Source organism: Chenopodium album, chromosome 13 (assembly GCF_948465745.1).
Source record: "Chenopodium album chromosome 13, dcCheAlbu1.1, whole genome shotgun sequence".
In the NCBI taxonomy this organism is placed as follows: domain Eukaryota; kingdom Viridiplantae; phylum Streptophyta; class Magnoliopsida; order Caryophyllales; family Amaranthaceae; genus Chenopodium; species Chenopodium album.
The window spans coordinates 35175065-35193096 of NC_137846.1; the positions used below are offsets into that span (position 1 = coordinate 35175065).

General features: G+C 43.2%; 1 non-coding gene across 1 annotated transcript; it reads right to left on the reverse strand.

Annotated features, from left to right (window-relative positions):
* Window positions 1–446: 446 nt before the first annotated feature.
* Window positions 447–552, reverse strand: LOC145577232 (small nucleolar RNA R71). The gene has a single exon (XR_014098696.1). It is a non-coding gene; the product is annotated as a small nucleolar RNA R71 (small nucleolar RNA).
* Window positions 553–18032: the final 17480 nt, after the last annotated feature.

Genomic DNA, 18032 nt, shown 5'->3' on the forward strand with positions numbered 1-18032 from the left:
TTCGCTATCAAGCCCCGATATCAACCCCTTTTCAAACTTTAAGTCCGGAGGTGAAGACGGTCCTAAAATGGGAGAGAATACACCTTTGAGTCGTCTTGGGGCTCCCGAAGCCTTTAGAGCCCAAAGTGGGATCCTAACTCCTACCACTCAAGCCAACAACTTCGAAATCAAGCCCAATTTGATTGCTTTGATAGAGAGGAAACAATTCTCAGGTGGAAAATTTGAGAGCCCTCATGAGCATTTAAAAGAATTTGAGAAATATTGTGACACAATCAAAGCCAACGGGGTGACTCAAGAGTACATCCGTCTCAAGATGTTTCCATTTTCTTTAATTGGGAGAGGTCTAGAATGGCTAGAGAAGGAGGTGCCCCCTAACTCTCTCACAACTTGGGACCAAGTGACAACGGCTTTCTTGAGGAAATTTTATAACCATAGGAAGACCGCCGAGGCTCGATCGTTGATCCAAGGCTTTCGCCAAAAGAGTGGTGAGACTCTAAGTGCGGCATGGGACCGGTACAAGGAGCTTCAACGTCAATGCCCACATCATGGGATACCCAAGTATCAACTCATCCACACTTTCTATGGAGGTCTCTCACCTCAAGGGAGAACAAGCCTAGATGCCGCCGCCGGCGGTCCAATCATGAACAAGGGAGAGGATGAAGTGGAATGCATCATAGAGGAGGCCGCAAAGCACTATGATGATTGGTACGAAGGAGAAAGGGAGGCCACTTCTAGCAAAGGTGTCTATGCATTAGAGCAAGCCAACGCAATCAACAACCTTTCTTCCCAAATCTCCAAGATGGCCAAGCAAATGGATGAAATGATGAAAGAAAGGTCCAATCCTCATGGTAATACCTCCCCTTCAACCAAGGGAGGCAATGGTATGGCCACTTCTTCCCCCACTTCTTATAATAAAATGCCTCAAGGATGCATGTTTTGCTCAAAATGTGAAACCTATGATCATGATACCTCCCATTGTGTGTATGCTTGCGAAGTTCAACCCCCTCCCTATGAATATGATGATAATGTAGAAGATGTCAATGCTATGAATTTTGTTCCTAGAATGGAAAATGTAGGGAACTTGAGGCCAAACCCCAATCAAATGGGGAATTGGAATCAAGGTGGAAACCGTGGTTGGAACCAAAGTGGTGGTGGTTATGATAACCAATACCATGGTGGGGGAGGCCCTTCTAATTTCAATGGAAGAGGCTACTCTAAGCAAAGAGGGTATGGCTACCAAAACCAACAACCCAACTCCCGATACCAAGACCATCAAAATCAAAATTTTGGTGATCAAGGTAACATGGGAAATAATCGACAAAGAAATGTTCCCAACCAAGGAACCGGAGGCAATAGGGGCCAAAATGTTTCTAACTATGCCCAAACCAATAGGCCTCCGGGTTTCCATCAATCCCAACTTCCTCCACCTCAACAACCTCTTCAAATTGAGGCCCCTCCTAATGATCCCGTGATGGCTAAGCTAGATGCCATCATGAAGATGCATGAGGAGGAAAAGAAGAGGAATGAGGAGGATAAAAAGCGAACCAATGCTCATATGAAAATGCTTGAAACCCAAATTGCCCAACTTGCTTCCAATTCTTCTTCTTCTTCTTCCTCTATCCCTAGTCAAGGAGTCAACCCAAAACCTTTGTATGCCGTGACAACAAGGAGTGGAAAGGTAGTAGGGAGTGACCCCTTAGTTGAGGAAGAACCTCGAAATGAAGTAGAGTTGGAGAGGGGGAGTGAGAGAACCAAGGAACCTTCTAATGTTGAGAGGGAGAGGGATGTTGAGGTGCAAAAGGAAAAAGAGACCACCCCCTTGCCCATAAATCTCCAACCTAGAGAGGAGAGGCTACCTTTTCCCCAAAGATTTGTGAGAGCTAAGCTTGATGCTCAATTTGGGAAGTTTTTGGATGTGATCAAGAACTTGCATGTTTCCCTCCCTTTTATAGATGCTATGAAACAAATGCCCCATTACTCTAAGTTTTTGAAAGATCTTTTGAGTGGGAGAAGGGAGTGTGAAACGGTGAGCTTGACCGCCAATTGTAGTGCAATCCTTTCCAACAAACTTCCCACTAAGTTGAAGGATCCGGGTAGTTTTTCCATTCCTTGTTCTATCAATGGGATTGAGTTTGACAAAGCTTTATGTGATTTAGGAGCGAGTGTGAGCCTCATGCCCTACTCCGTCTACCAAAAGCTCAATGTAGGAACCCTTTCCCCCACCAACACCACTCTCCAACTAGCGGATCGGTCTATTAAATTTCCCATGGGGAAAGTGGAGGACATCCCCCTTAGGGTAGGGAAGTTTACATTCCCCGTGGATTTTTACGTGCTAGAAATGGATGAGGATGAAAGGATTCCTATTATCTTGGGTAGGCCGTTCTTAGCCACCTCTAGGGCCATTATTGATGTGAAGGAAGGAAAAATATCTTTGAAAATTGACAATGACTCAATTGAGTTTGATTTAAATAGTGTCATGCAACAACCTTCCTCAAGTAGTGAATGCTTTAGAGTAGATGTTCTAGATTCCATGCTTAGTGAATTCTCTCGTTCCCATTTGTATGCTTCTAACGATCCCCTAGAGAATGTATTGTTGAATGATTCTAAGCTAGGTGTTCGCAAGGACGACATTCAATTCTATGAGGATTTGCTAGAGGAAAGCAAGAGCAAGTGCATGGATGAGAGCATGGAGGAGGAGGCTTTTCACACCCATGACCTCTTTCAAGTTGAGGAAAGAGAAGAGAACACCAATGGTAAGGGAGCACCGAAGGTAGACTTGAAACCTCTACCTTTGGGCTTGAGGTATGTATTTCTTGGTTCTAATGAGTCTTTCCCCGTGATTGTTAATTCCAACCTAACGGAGGAGCAAACCTCCCTCTTGATCAATGTCTTGAAAAAACACAAGAAAGCTTTAGGCTATACCATTGATGACATCAAAGGTATAAGTCCTTCTTTATGCATGCACAATATTAATCTAGAGGGAGATGCCAAACCCGTTAGGCAAAGGCAAAGGAAGCTTAACCCTTCCATGCAAGAGGTTGTGCGGAAGGAAGTGGCTAAGCTTCTTGATGCGGGAATTATATACCCAATTGCTCATAGTGATTGGGTATCTCCCGTGCAAGTTGTGCCTAAGAAAGGGGGAATGACGGTGGTGAAAAATGATCATGATCAACTAGTCCCCACTAGGCTTGTAACCGGTTGGCGCATGTGCATTGACTATCGCCAACTCAACACAAGTACATGCAAAGATCATTTTCCATTACCGTTCATTGATCAAATGTTGGAGAGGCTTACAAAGCATTCCTTCTATTGTTTTCTTGATGGCTATTCGGGATTCTTCCAAATCCCGATTGACCCCAAGGATCAAGAGAAGACGACTTTCACTTGTCCCTACGGTACTTATGCGTATCGTAGGATGCCTTTTGGGCTTTGTAATGCTCCCGCAACATTCCAACGTTGTATGATGTCCATTTTTAGTGATATGATTGAGGATGAGATAGAGGTCTTTATGGATGACTTCTCCGTTGGAGGGGCCACCTATGAAGATTGTCTATCTAATTTATCTCGTTGCTTAGAAAGATGTGAGAGGGCTAACCTCGTGCTAAATTGGGAAAAGTGCCATTTTATGGTAGAAAGTGGGATTGTTCTTGGGCACAAAATTTCCCATGCCGGCATTGAGGTTGATAGAGCCAAGGTAGAGGTCATTGAGAAACTTCCTCCCCCCACCAACGTGAGGGAAGTGAGGTCTTTCCTTGGCCATGCCGGGTTCTATCGGCGTTTCATAAAAGACTTTTCTTTGATTGCAAAGCCTCTCACATCCCTATTGCAACAAGATAAAGAGTTTATATTTGATGATGCTTATCATGAGTCTTTTTGTAGGTTGAAAGAGGCCCTTTGCACCGCCCCTATTGTCCAAGGCCCGGATTGGTCTCTTCCATTTGAGCTCATGTGCGATGCAAGCGACGAGGCTATTGGTTCGGTTCTTGGGCAACGAAAGGATGGGAAGCTTCATGTCATACATTATTTGTCCAAAACTCTCAACGACGCTCAACGAAACTACACAACCACCGAGAAGGAATTCTTAGCGGTTATTCACTCATTTGAGAAGTTTAGAACCTACCTCATTGGTTCTAGGACAATTGTGTACACCGACCATTCGGCTCTCAAATATTTGATAGGGAAGAAGGAAGCTAAACCAAGGTTGTTGAGATGGGTTTTAGTTCTCCAAAACTTTGACTATGAAATGAGAGATAAAAAGGGTGCCGAGAACGTGGTGGCGGATCACCTTTCAAGGTTGGGCGGTGCAAGGTTCAAGGATGATGGTTTGCCAATTGAGGATGCTTTAAGGGATGATGTACTATACGTTCTTGAGGTGAAGTCGGCTCCATGGTATGCGGATATTGTGAATTACTTGGCTTGTGGTGCCATACCTCCGGATTTCACTTCACAACAACGTCGAAAACTCAAGCACGAGGCAAAGAGATATATTTGGGATGAACCGATTTTGTTGAAGAGAGGGGTTGATGGGTTATTGAGGAGATGCGTTCCCGATAATGAGTTTCAAAGTGTTCTCCACATGTGCCACTCCTCTCCTTGTGGTGGGCATATGAGTGCTCAGAAAACCGCCTCAAAAGTTCTCCAATCAATGCTCTTTTGGCCTTCCTTATTCAAGGACTCATGGATATTTGTCAAGACCTGCGATAGATGTCAAAGGGTGGGGAATATTTCGAGAAGGGATGAAATGCCACAAAACCCCATCCTTGAGCTTGAAGTTTTCGATGTGTGGGCGATAGATTTCATGGGGCCTTTTATCTCCTCAAATGGGAACAAATATATTTTGGTAGCTGTTGACTACGTGTCCAAATGGGCGGAGGCCGTAGCTTCTCCAACAAATGACTCAAAAGTGGTGGTCAACCTCTTCAAGAAAGTGATTTTCCCAAGATTCGGTGTTCCGAGGGCAATCATTAGTGATGGGGGGTCACATTTCAAACACCACACCTTCGTGCGACTACTTGAGAAATATGGGGTATCTCACAAGCGGGGGCTTGCTTATCACCCCCAAACAAGTGGTCAAGCGGAGGTCACAAATAGAGAGCTCAAAGTGATCTTGGAGAAAACAGTTGCCAGAACGAGGAAGGATTGGTCCTCTAAGCTCATTGATTCTCTATGGGCTTATAGGACCGCTTTCAAGACGCCAATTGGGACTACCCCCTACAAGCTTGTATATGGGAAGAATTGCCATTTGCCCGTGGAGATGGAGCATCGTGCTCATTGGGCGATCAAGCAAATCAACCTTGATCTCCATAGTGCGGGGGAGCAAAGGCTTTTAGAGTTACATGAGCTAGAGGAATTGAGGTTGAGTGCTTATGAGAATGCAAGCATGTATAAGGCAAGATCAAAAGCGTGGCACGACGCTCAAATCATCAAGAAAGATTTTGTCAAAGGGCAAAAGGTGCTCCTCTTCAACTCAAGGTTGAAACTCTTCCCGGGCAAGCTCCGATCAAGATGGAGTGGGCCATACATTGTTACGGAGGTGTTTCCATATGGTGCTTATGAAATTTCCCAAGAGGGCCACTCCCCTTTTAAAGTCAACGGCCACCGCCTCAAGCCTTATTTTGAAGGATCCCCAAGTGATGAACCGGTTTCAGTTACTCTAAGTGACGTGCATCGTCAATACAACCCTCCTTGATCAACCCGAGGAACGTCGAGCTAACGACGTTAACCAAAAGCGCTTCCGGGAGGCAACCCGAGTTTCTTGTTATTTTCTTTAGTCTTTTGATTTGTGGATTTGGATTAATTTGGATATTTGGTTACTTGGATTGTTGTTGTTTGATGTTGTAGGGTAGGAATGGAGTAGAATATGAGGCTAAGTGAAGGAAAGGAGTTCAAATTCCAAGGAATTAGAGGGCAAAACCAGTTGAATGGTGCGCCCGCTCCACCCAAGTGGAGCGTCCGCACCATTCCAGCAGCTCAGGTAAGTTTCAGACTAATGGAGCGTCCGCTCCACTAGAGGGGAGCGCCCGCTCCATATATGTGGAGCGCCCGCTCCACATTGTGGAGCGTCCGCACCATAACCCCCCAAAAATCAGAGCCTTTTCTCAGAAAAATGGAGCGTCCGCTCCACCCTTATGGAGCGCCCGCTCCTATCGGTAGGGAGCGTCCGCTCCCCCTCGTGGAGCGCCCGCTCCTTACGATTTTCCGAAAAAAAAACGAGCTTAAAGCTCGTTTTTCCCCCTTTCCTCTTCATTTTTCCCTCATTTCATACTCTCACTCAAACCCTAAGAAATCCACTTCCCTCATTCCTCACAATTTCTCACTTTAAATCACCCTCACACAATCAAAATCACAAATTTCACTCCAAATTTCACCTCAAAATCAACTCTTCATCTTTTAGTGTCGAGATCGGCGAATTTCATCCAATTTGGGTCTTTGTTCTTTGAGTTTGTTTGAAGCAATTTGGTATGAATTTCTTACTCTACTTCACTTAATTGTTGATTTTGTAAGTATAATTAGCCATCTTGTTTCTTAATTTGTGTATTGGAGACTCGAATTTGTTTAAATTTCATGACTACTTGTTCATTCATGTACTACTAGTTTATGGTGTTTGAATAGGTTGAAATTGAGTAGTATGTGTTTGAAATTGTCATGTTTGGGCTTTAACGTTGTTTGGATGAAGTTTGTAGTTGGTTTTGTTTGCAAATTTTCATACTTGTATCATGGGATAAATTTCGCTCATGCTAGCATAATTCTTGTTCTTGATGTTTAATTCAAGCTACACTACAACTATTCATGCTAGTATTGTTTGATTTGATATGATATTGGTATTTGTATGATTTTTGCCAAGATGAATTGTTCTATTGAGCATTGTGTTATTTGGATGACTACTCCTATTTCAACATGCTAAATCAAGCATTTAGATAGTGTTAATGCTTCCATCACCTTGTTTTGAATGTACAAATGTTTTGAAGTGATGATTGAACCCCTCTCACATGTCCTAATTTTTCCTAGTCTTTGTTCGTTGAGTGGTTTCCATTTCACTATTTAATGTCTTTTTTTGGCTAGTTGTCTTGCTTGTGGATGATTTATGTTCATGAGATGAGTATTTGAAGTTGGATTCTTTGTTGTTTGTAGGTACCTATCCTTTGTACTCCTTCTTGTTGCAAGCTCTTAGCATAAGTCATGTCTCGCCGATTAAGAGATATGTTGCCCGGGTCTTCCTCCCGCAAATCACAAAAGGGTTCATCCTCTCAAGCCGCATCTAGCTCCGCGGCGGTGCCCAGTACACCTCCTCAACCCTATAAGGTGAAGTTTGCTTCACCTTATCAAGAAAAGTGCTATAACGAGCTTTCCAAGCGGGCCGTTCGATCCACCCGTTTCTATGACAAGGAATGTTGTCAGGCTTTGGGCATCGATGCCGATGTCCGGGACATGGCCGAGTCCTTCGGGTGGCAAACCTTCCTCAACATCAAGGTTCCATCAAAATTCACCCACAACCCGGAGGCCGAGCCCAAGGCACCATTCACTTACCGGGAGCTCACCCTCGAATTCCTCTCTTCATTCAACCTTCAATCCATCGAGAGGCGAGGGGTGAAAGAACTTGAGCTTAACTTCCGTATGTTCAACAACCCGCGGAAGGTTCCAATGAGTGAGCTCAACCGGATGTTCGGGTGGGATCCCGAGGCCCCAGTGCATAGAGCCTATGACAACGAGAGGATGTGGCAAGGCTACGACGAGCAAGAGTGGTGGGGCACCATCACCCAAGGCAACACCAAATTCAAATCAAGATCGGCAAAGGCGTCGGAAATCATCCATCCGGCCCTCCGGTACTTTCACAGGCTAATGGTGTATGCCTTATTTTCTCGCCAAGAGCTCGGGAAAATCAACCAAGAAGAGCTCGTTCTACTGTGGTTGGCCACCGACGGGTACATCAACTACGACCATGGGATGAATTTCGGGGGCCTCCTCACTGACCGCTTCCATGAGACGCAACTTGGTGTCTCCCTCACTGGTGATATTCAGTTGGGGGGGATGATTACATGGATAGCCTACAAGTTAGGCTATGGAGCGGAGCTAGCCAAGCTTACCCCAGTCGATGAGCAGCCCTACTTGAACCTAGGGGCCCTCAAGACGGCCGGGATGATCCGCGAGGTGCCTACTCGCGTTGGTGGAGATGAGCGGGTTTGGATGGTCCGCGATTCTTCTTGGTGCCTCCTCCCGAACGACTACATCACCAACCCGCCGGAAGATGAAAATCAATGGCGCGTTCCTCGAGCTAACCTTGAGGAGGGTAGCTTGTCGTTGAGGGAGAGAGCTCCCCGGGCCCCAAGGCAAAGGCGGCAACAAGACCAACAACAATTCCAAGAACAACAACAATTTCAAGAACAACAATTTCAGCAACAACAACAAGGTTTTCAACATTTCGAGCATCAATCCTTCCACTATGGGGAAGGGTCTCAACAAGTGAACGTCCCCCCCTTTAGCGGGGGAGGTATGGCTTCTTCTTCCTCTTCCTCATTTAACATCGAGTCAGCTTTTCAGAATTTGTCTATGCAAGTAAACCGGTTGACGGAAGTCGCCGATGGGAACTCGGTTTACAACGCCAACATTTATGATTGGCATGTAAACCAAGGACATTTTGACCCACCGGTGAACTACCCGTATTTTCCGCCCCAACAGGGGTCGGTTCCTTCATACGAGGAACCGCATTCTGACGGCACTCCCCGTCAACCGGTTTGGCCCTATTGGTCCGGGCCTTCATCTCAAGGGACCCCCCGAGTGAACTACCCCACCTCTGAGGGGTATGATTACAAAGCACCAGGGGGGTGTGATTACCGTGGGGACCCCAACTACCCCATGTACACATCCGAGCCCCTTGTGATGCCCCCTCCCTATGACCCTCTTCCGGACTACCAACAAGAGTTGTACCGGAACCGTGGTTTTCCACCGGGTTATACTGGTGGTTGGGACCCCCATGGCCCTCCTATCGACGTCGACTACGAGTGGCATCCATATGGAGAGGGCTCTAGTTCTCACATGGAGGACTAGGGCCCTCGGGCCAAGTTTAGCCCTTCCTCCCACCTATTTCCCAATTTTGATCAAACCGAGGACGGTTTTCGTTCAAGTGTGGGGGAGTGCCTATTCATTGTTTCATTTAAGGGCTTTGTTCTATGGGGCATATTCATGGCCAATAGGTGTCTCTTGCATATGTTTTTTTTTTCTCGGTGTTGGTTGATGCTCACCTTCTATGTTCTCTGATTTGATGATAGCCTTGTGTTGTTTTGCTCCCATTTTCAAAAATCCAAATTTCCCCTTTAATCCAAACTCTTTTCTTCTTTTCTTTGTCCTTTTTCTTTAGTAGTTTTTGCTTTTATTTATTTTATTTATTTTATTTTTATTTTGCTTTCTTTTCTTCTTATTTTCCTTTTTCTCTTGCTACTAACCGAATATTTGCCGAGTTGTGTTGGATTTTGACATTTTGTAGGGCTTATTGGCGCGTCCCTCAAATTTTTCCAAGCAATGGAGCTTCATTGATAGTGGACTTGCGTTTTCTAAGCATATTTGGGTGACAAATTTCCCTTCTCAACTCTTTAAATATTTGAATGGTTGCATAGTTTAGTTTAGATTAGGAAGAAGTTGAATGGTTCGAGGTTGTTTGATTTGGTTCTAAGGAACCTGGGATCGTTGATGTTGTATTCAACGATCATTGTATGTCGATTGGGATTTATGTGATTTACATGCCTCTCTTTTGAACCGTTTTGATTTCTTCCTTTTTCCTTTGTGGGTTGCTTTTCTTCTTTCTTTTTGTGACATTCATAATCATGACAAGAGAAAATTTTTGAAAATTGAGAATTTGCTCCTTCATTTGGAAATGTGGACCTATATGCCTTTGTTATGACATATTTTTGAATGCTTACCTTCCTAGTTGAAGAGGGTCTTCACGGTCTGAGAGTGCTTAGGGTTGAACTAGACACATTTTAAGCTAAGGTAGCCCGGCTTAGAACTCTTGAGGACGTTTGAACCCCTAGTTCACGGGAAAGTGGTAAGATGGTGTTGCTCTCCGTAGTGAATAGGATTCTTTTGGTTGGTAATTGCTTAAATTCATATCCCATGTGAGCGTTTATTGTTCAACCCTTCATCACTTTTGTCGAGCGGCATTTTGGATCCTTAACTATGTGTGTCTCAATCCTTGTGTTGGTATCTAGCTCCCAAGACCGTGATCATATAACTCTAGAGGAGGAAGAGGGCATCTCTTCTCATTTTTCTTTGTTTTCCTTGTGTTTTGTTACAAATTTGGTTTTTATTTTGCATGTACCTTCTTGCTAGCCGTGTTGAGCCTTATTTCCCCTTTCTTGGTTAAACCACATTACAAACCTAGCGGCCTATGTCTTACCAACCCTTGTAGTTAGTGAAGCATCGGCTTGTGAGGTTCGGGTTTGAGAGTCTTTATTTTAAACAAGAAAGTTGTGCAATTTGGTTCGAATGAGGTTTTGAAAGTCTATTCGTGAAAAAAAAAAAAATGTGTGCAAAAGGTTCGGCAAGGAAGTTGTAATCTATGAAAACCAAGCATCTCCAAAAAAAAAAAAAAAAAAAAATAAAAAAATATATATATATATATAATAAGAATTTGAAAAAATTTTGAGTGAAATGAAAATCTTGAAAAAAGGAGAGTAGTATTGTCGTGTAATTTGTATTGAAGGTTGTGATTTGAAACTTAGGTTGGATTCTTATGTTGTTATTGAGAGATGGCCACTCTTATGCTTCACTTAGGAGTCTCCACCAAAGTTTTCAAATTAATTCCCTACCTTAACCTTTAGCCATGACATTGCAACCCTTACTAAGACCTTTGGACTCTAGAGGGGCGTGGTCAAGGAAACGGTGGAGGGAGATGGATTTCAACCCTATGGAGAGAGTACGCATAGTTGAGATGTCGGGATAACCTCATTATTCCACATAGAATTATTTTTTCCGGTTCCCTCGCGGAATCATGAGGAGCCAATTAGGGGATGAATTGAAGCTAGCGGAGAGAACGTGGACCGTCTTGGATGGGGCTAGGGTGGAGGATGAAATCATTAGTTCTCTATGCTTAGCTTAGGTTTGTCTTTTTTAACCTTGAGCATCTTAAAGCGTGTTTTCCCTCTTGAATTGAGAAAGGTAGGTATTCTTTGATCAATGTCATTATATTTGAGCCCGAATTGAGCATTTCTCACCGTGGTATTTGATCGATTGTCGTAAGCCTTGTCATGTTATGTTTGTTGTGTCTGCTCGTTGTTTTGATTCATCTTGCTCGAGGACAAGCAAGAGGCAAGTGTGGGGGATTTTGATGAGTGGTATTTATACCACCCTTTTACCCTTTTCTTTAAGGGTTTTTCCCTTCACTTGACACTTGTTTGAGCCTTTTCAAGCACTTTGTTTTAGATTTCTTTGCCTTGTTCCTTTTTGTGTTTTCCCCTCCTTTTTACTTTGTTTTTGGCCTTGCTTTGCCGCTTTCCCTCTTTTCTATGCTTATGTTTGTGTATGAGTGTTTGAGCAGGTTTGATGGAGTGCTCGCGTGGTCCTGCTCGAGGCTTAGTCAACCTTTTGAGTGCATTGGAATAGCGGAAGAGAGGAGCATGGATTTGGAGAAGAGTCCGGAGCTATAAAGAGGAGCGCCCGCTCACCATAGAGGAGCGCCCGCTCCATTTTCTCGTCTGATCTCCTGATTTCCAGACTTATGGAGCGCCCGCTCCACCAAAGAGGAGCGCCCGCTCCATTTCCTCTGCTGATCCCCTGTTTCCCAGACTTATGGAGCGTCCGCTCCATCAGAGAGGAGCGCCCGCTCCACACCGGGAGCGCCCGCTCCTGTCTGGGAGAGCGCCCGCTCCAGTAAGGCGGCTGTTTAGATTAATACCCTCTGGAGCGTCCGCTCATCCTCGATGGAGCGGCCGCTCTCGTGGGTATTTCCGTGCATTTTAACTCATCTTTAGAGTAATGTGAGGGGCATATTAAGACCCCTAGTTTTGTAATGAGAACATTATGTACATTTTAGCCCTAATCTAGAGAGAGAAACTTCATTAGTAGAGAGAGAAAGTGTGGATTTCCATTGATGAACTTGGATATTGAAGAAGGAGCTTGCTTGAACCTTTGTAAATCATCATCTTCAATTAATGAGCAATTTCTTACTCTCTTTCTTTGCTTTTGTATTTAGTTTTATTTGCTTATTTTGATTTTCCTTAATTGCTTATTGATCATGTTGATGCTTATTGATTTGATGATTGATATTGCCTTCAATATGATTTGTGAGTAGTCCCCTAGCCAAGGGTGTGGGGATGGTGTAGTTGTTGATTGATTCATGCTTATGATGTTGGGGTTTTGTTAATGGTGATTAAAGTCTTTGTGTGTTTGATGTTCTTTAATCTTCTTGCAAGTGCACATTGTTAGTTGATTAAAGGTGAATCTTTGCTAACAAGAAACGGAAGTTGACTTAGTTAAGATTCATTACTATCGATAGTTCTTTGATTGCACCTTCTAATATATGGTTCTAGTGTGGAAACATAGAGGCTATGTTAGGAGAATTTGATTGACCCCGGAAGGCGGTTAGATTAAGCTTTAATTCGATATTCTTACATGCTTAGTTTACCACTGCCTTGCCTCCGTGTTATTGCATGATCAATTGGCCATTACATCTACCTACTCCCCTTGGTGCTTAGTTATTTTGGTTTTGATCATTCTTAATCTCTAGTTTAATTTCTTAACTTTTCACACTTCTTGTTCCGAGGTAGCTTAAGTATTGAGTAGTGAATGTGGTGTTTATGCATGTCTCCTTGTGGTTCGACCCCTATACTTGCCTTTTACTTGTATTAGGTTTGTTTAGGTGTATAAATTATATTTGATTGAGGTGTAGTCGTTTGACGACGCGATTATTACCTTGTCACGTGTCTAGGGTATTTTTACCCTGAACATTTTCCCCTCACAGGGGCCACGTGGCATGCAACGTGGCACCTATGACAGATGTCACCTGTTGATTAGCTAACGGTTATTACCGTTTTACTTTGAGGGAAATTACGGGGGTGCCCCCGTTTTAACCTTCTATAAATAGCAACTTACTCCCCCTCTTCTATCTCATCTTTGACTTTCTAAAAAATCTAGAGAGAGAAAAAGAGAGAATTTTAGAGAAAGAGACTTTGATCAGCGCCTGCAGCAAACTGTGAGACTTTCCGCCTATATACAGCTGGTCAACACTTGAGACTTTCTGCAAGCTCCGCTTGAGGTAACCGTCTCTCCTCTTCTCAACTTTTTCAAGCTTTTTCCGTTTGTGTACATAGTTTTTCAATAAAATGGATTCCCCATCGACACACACGACACAGCCTAGAACTATCAACTAGTCTCCTAGTACAACTAATTCTAGAATTGGGGGTGCCGCCTATGGATGTTTAGACCTGCTTTGCTCATCTCTGAACCCTACCGTCTCTGTGTCTATGCAGGACACAATGGCAAGAGTAAAGCAAACGGCTAGAAAGCCCAAGAGAAGAAGGCACGATATGGAAGTGCCATCTGATGAAGTTATCCCAGACGGGGAATATGTGGAGTCAGATGAGCAAGAAGATTCTCCGCTTAGGGGTACCCCTTCCACTCCCAATGATGGGATATAGGGGGAGTCAGACGGTGAAGGATTTGTCTCCGCCCTACTCATAGTGAACCTGATCAAGGGGACGATGATAAGGCCTCCCAAAGATCAGGGGCAGAGGCTTTTGGGTTTGGTCAGGCGGAGGCCGGCTATGAAGTTGAGCAGCCGGCTAAGTCGCCGTCTATGACCAACCCCACTGAAACACACATGACTGCTAGGGATGTAGCTGCCTTGAAAACAAGTTTTAAGGGATTTTAAGACAAATATCCCATTGGGTCAAATTGATAAATAAAAGTCTCACCTGTCGAGGCAACTATGGTTTGGGAGGACAAAGTTGAGCACGCCGACAACTATTTCGGCTACTATGAGTCGGCAATCAAAGCCGGACTCCGCTTCCCTCTTCACAGAGGAATTAATAGGATCTTAAAGGGGTACGAGCCAAGCGTCTGGCAGCTCACCCCTAACTCCTGGATAAATATTCTGAGTTACATCACCGCCTGTGAGTTCCATAACATTGAGCCAAGCTTCGAGGCTTTTGCTCATATGTATTACATGAGTCGGGCCCCAGGCGGCTGGGGAGCGTGGTATACTTTAACCACCCATCTGGAGTACATGATGACTCTAGAAAAACCGTATAACTGGACTAACTAGAAAGATAAGTTTTATCTCATCTCTTCCCCCAGTTTGGCAATGAACCTAGTCTTACGCCGGTACAATAAGGATCCGGCTTTGCTTAGAAAGAAGTGCGCCTTCCCTCACATTCCACCCAAGGCTTGGGAACAAATAATGGAGCCGGATTTCTTCAAAACCACCACTGAACCCTTAGAAGATGGGACCCAAATAACAATTCCCAAGAACTAGGTACCCCATCCGGACTTCATAAAGGATGAGGGTTTCTTTCCGCCTGCGACTTGAGTACTATGTTTTCAAAACGTATGCAGTCGTGTTTTGCAGACGTCTCAATACTTGCGTTTTTTTTAACCATCCGGTTTTCTTTTGCAGAGGACACTTTGAACATGGTGAATCCAGACAAAACTCCGGCTAAGTCGGCTGCTCTTCTTAGAAAAGAGCAAATGGAGAAGAAAAAGAAAGCCTTGGATGCAAAGGATGATGGGGTAAGTACGCCTGCCATTTGAAGGCTAGCTTGTCTTTCTTTTTCACGTTGTGCCGGTTGTAACTCTTTTGCCTCATCTGTAAAGTGGGAGAAAAACTATCCCTTGCTCTTTTTCCAAGATGTTCGAACGGCCTCCGTGGGGGTGAGCTTAGAAAATCCCCGGCCAAAGTAGGGAGGAAAAATCCCTCCCAATCTGTCTCGGCTGCTACGCCCGACCAACCAAGACCTACAACCAATATTGAAGACTCTGAGTTAAACCTCAGAGAGGGCAAGTAAAATGTCGGATGCCTCTTCGGCGTCGAAGGGTGGCATGCCGCCTAATACTGTAGACAGCACTGCAGCGGTTAGAGAGGGAGGGACCTCACAGCCTAAAGACCAAGGTAAGGAAGATTGCTTTGAACTCCCATGGCCTCTTGCCTTTATGTGAGTCAAAACCCAAGCTACCTCATCGGGAGAACTGTCCAGCAGCCGGCACAATATGGGTGCCGCCTATTCTGCTTTCTCACCACATCCTTCTTATGGTGCAGATGTCTTCTCCAGCCGGCCTGATGTTCAGCAATTCGCCAAACGGATGCTGAAGACAATTATTAGGTTCGAAAAAGACCGGGTGCTAGGAGTGCAGTCGGTTAACTTTGACCAAATCCTAACCCTGCTGGCTGAGGTAGCTGAGCTTAACTCAAGTATATTTTTATTCTTTAAACTTATCTTCTAACCCCCCTTTTTACCGTCTGTATTATACAGGCGATGCTGAGGGTAGACGGGCTGAAGACTCCGTTTTTACACACTTGTCTCAGACATTGAAGGATTTATGTCTTCGTCAAGTGCAATGACTAGACATATAAATGGATCAAATTATGGAGATAATTAAGTTCGTTCATTTGGGTTGTCGTTATATCATAACTAGAGGTATTAACGATCTTTGGGCTTGTAAAATAGACCAAAGCCCGATTGGACGGATCCTATAAGGTCACACAAAGGGCCCAGATCAAGCATGAGAGGACGAGGCCCATGATGGGCCTCATCCCCTAATGTGGCCGGCCATAAAGGAGGGTTTGGAGAGGTTTCGGGCTTTCTAACCTAACCTAATTATATGATTATAAGTAGACTAGGTGCCTAGGTAATTCAAGAGAACAGTTTTACTATTAAGTTGAAACCCTAATTTGCAAACACGAGACAAAGCCTCTCTCATATTGTTGAGTAATTAGGTTTTGATGATTATAAACTAATGATGATTATCTATCTAACGTGTTTGTTTAGTTGTGCATAGAAAGAACAAGTTATGCTTGGAACAGGGTACAAGGAACCTGGGTAATGACAGGTATATATGTAAGGAACTTGAGTAATATATGATAAGCAATATAAGGTACAAGCGCAATAATGAGAGATGGTTGATGAGCATGATGATGGCAAAGGATTCATGAAGGTAACTATGTAAATAGATGTTTACATATGTTAGCTTCACGAGGTAAGTATCCTATGCATATATAGGTCATGTATGTGTAGGAGTCTTTTAATTTAGTTTAGTTTTCTTTATTGTTTTTATAAATGAAAAAACTAACCTTCTGTTTTACTTTGTTATCCTCAGAAGTTTGCTCAGTTTGTCATCATCAAAAAGGGGCAACTTGTTGACCCTTATGAGGTTTTGATGATGATAGTTATGATTGAGCAAACTTCCATTTAATAAGGATTTTCTAGTGTTGTGATGTTTGCAGGTTCAGTAAGCGTTGGGAGCTGAAGTAGGAACTGAGACAAAGGAACTTTAGAAGATCCATGAGGACAAGTAAATACAGAAGAAGAGTTCCAGTAATGGAACTTCCCGAAGTTTCCTAACAGGAACTTCAAAACAGGTGTAACGACCTGGTTTCGATGTAATGCTGGGGCAAATCCTGAGATCCAGAATACATCAAGACTACAGAATTCCAAAACAAGAATCTCAGAGAAGCAACATGAAGACGGAGAAATAGAAGTATATTGCTCTAGGATTCATGTAAGTATGTTGGACATAAAAGTCGGTCTGGAACAAGTTTAAATAGAACCAAGGTGAACTCCAGACAGTCAATGAAATTAGAGTTACTAACTTGTCAGGAACTCAGAGACTGTCAGAAGTTCCGAACCTAATAGGAACTTAAGTATGCACGTCTTTAAAAGTCGGTTTTAATGATATATATTTATCTAATACGTGCATATCTTTTAGGGATTTGGTTTTACTGAATAAAGATATTTATTTTCTAATAAATCCCTTTTGGAAAAAGATAAGTTAGTTTAAAAAGTATTTTTAAACAAAAAGATAAGTTTTGAATAAAATCTGATTTTATATTAATTATATCTTTTTATTATTGACAGATTTTATTCTTAACAAAAAGATATATTTTCGGAAGACTTGTTTTAGAAAATATCTTTTAAACTTATCTTTTCATAAAACCTATCTTTTTCAAGGTAAAATAAATAATTTGAGTATACTATAAATATGCTCATATGTATTCATTCAAAGTTGAGGCTGATGAAGTGGAGTGGTCGTGCTTAATGGTTTTATCCTTCACCACGAAGCTAAGTCAGTCCTCCTGGTCAAAGTTCCTATCAGGTTTTGGTTACAGTTCGTCCAGTGAGTTCCAGACAGATCTCGAGTGTCCAACATATTAGTTTTATCTCTTTATTCATATATATGTATTTAGAGTTATTCAATGAGATCTTGTAATGGGAAAAAGGGTTTGAGTGTTTTGGGTTTTGGGGTGAGATTGTGAATTCTCTTAAATTCACGTTTGAGTGTAAGAGTTTGAATTCTCTAAAATTCGAGTGGTAGTGAGTCACTTCGAGTGTGTCTTGGGGTGCACAGTGGGAAAAAGGAACCTGAGTGTGTCTTAGGTCGAGAAAGGAACCTGAGTGTGTCTTGAGTCGAAAAAGGTGCCTGAGTGTGTCTTAGGTCTGATAGGATAGGTTCTTATCAATTAGCAAGTGTCCGAGGAGGAACTTGTGAAGAAAAGGTCTGTGTAATAGGTTGTACTAGGAGAATTGCCTATTATAGTGGAATTTGTTTATAAGTCCCTATAGGGCCGAGGTTTTACTTCCAGCTAGGCACTGGATGGTTTCCTCGTAAAATTGATGTGTGCTTTAAGTTCCTTTTGCGTTTTGTTTTTAATTTCCGCTTAAGTTTCACGATTGGAACCTACTACTATTCACCCCCCTCTTGTAGTAGTTCATCTAAACTAACACATATTCTCTCTCTCTCACTCTCGTCCGTCTCTCTCCCCTTGCGCTGGTGGTGGTGGTTCGAGGTGGTGGTCAGTTTTGTCCATTAAAGATGGTGATCGTGGTTTT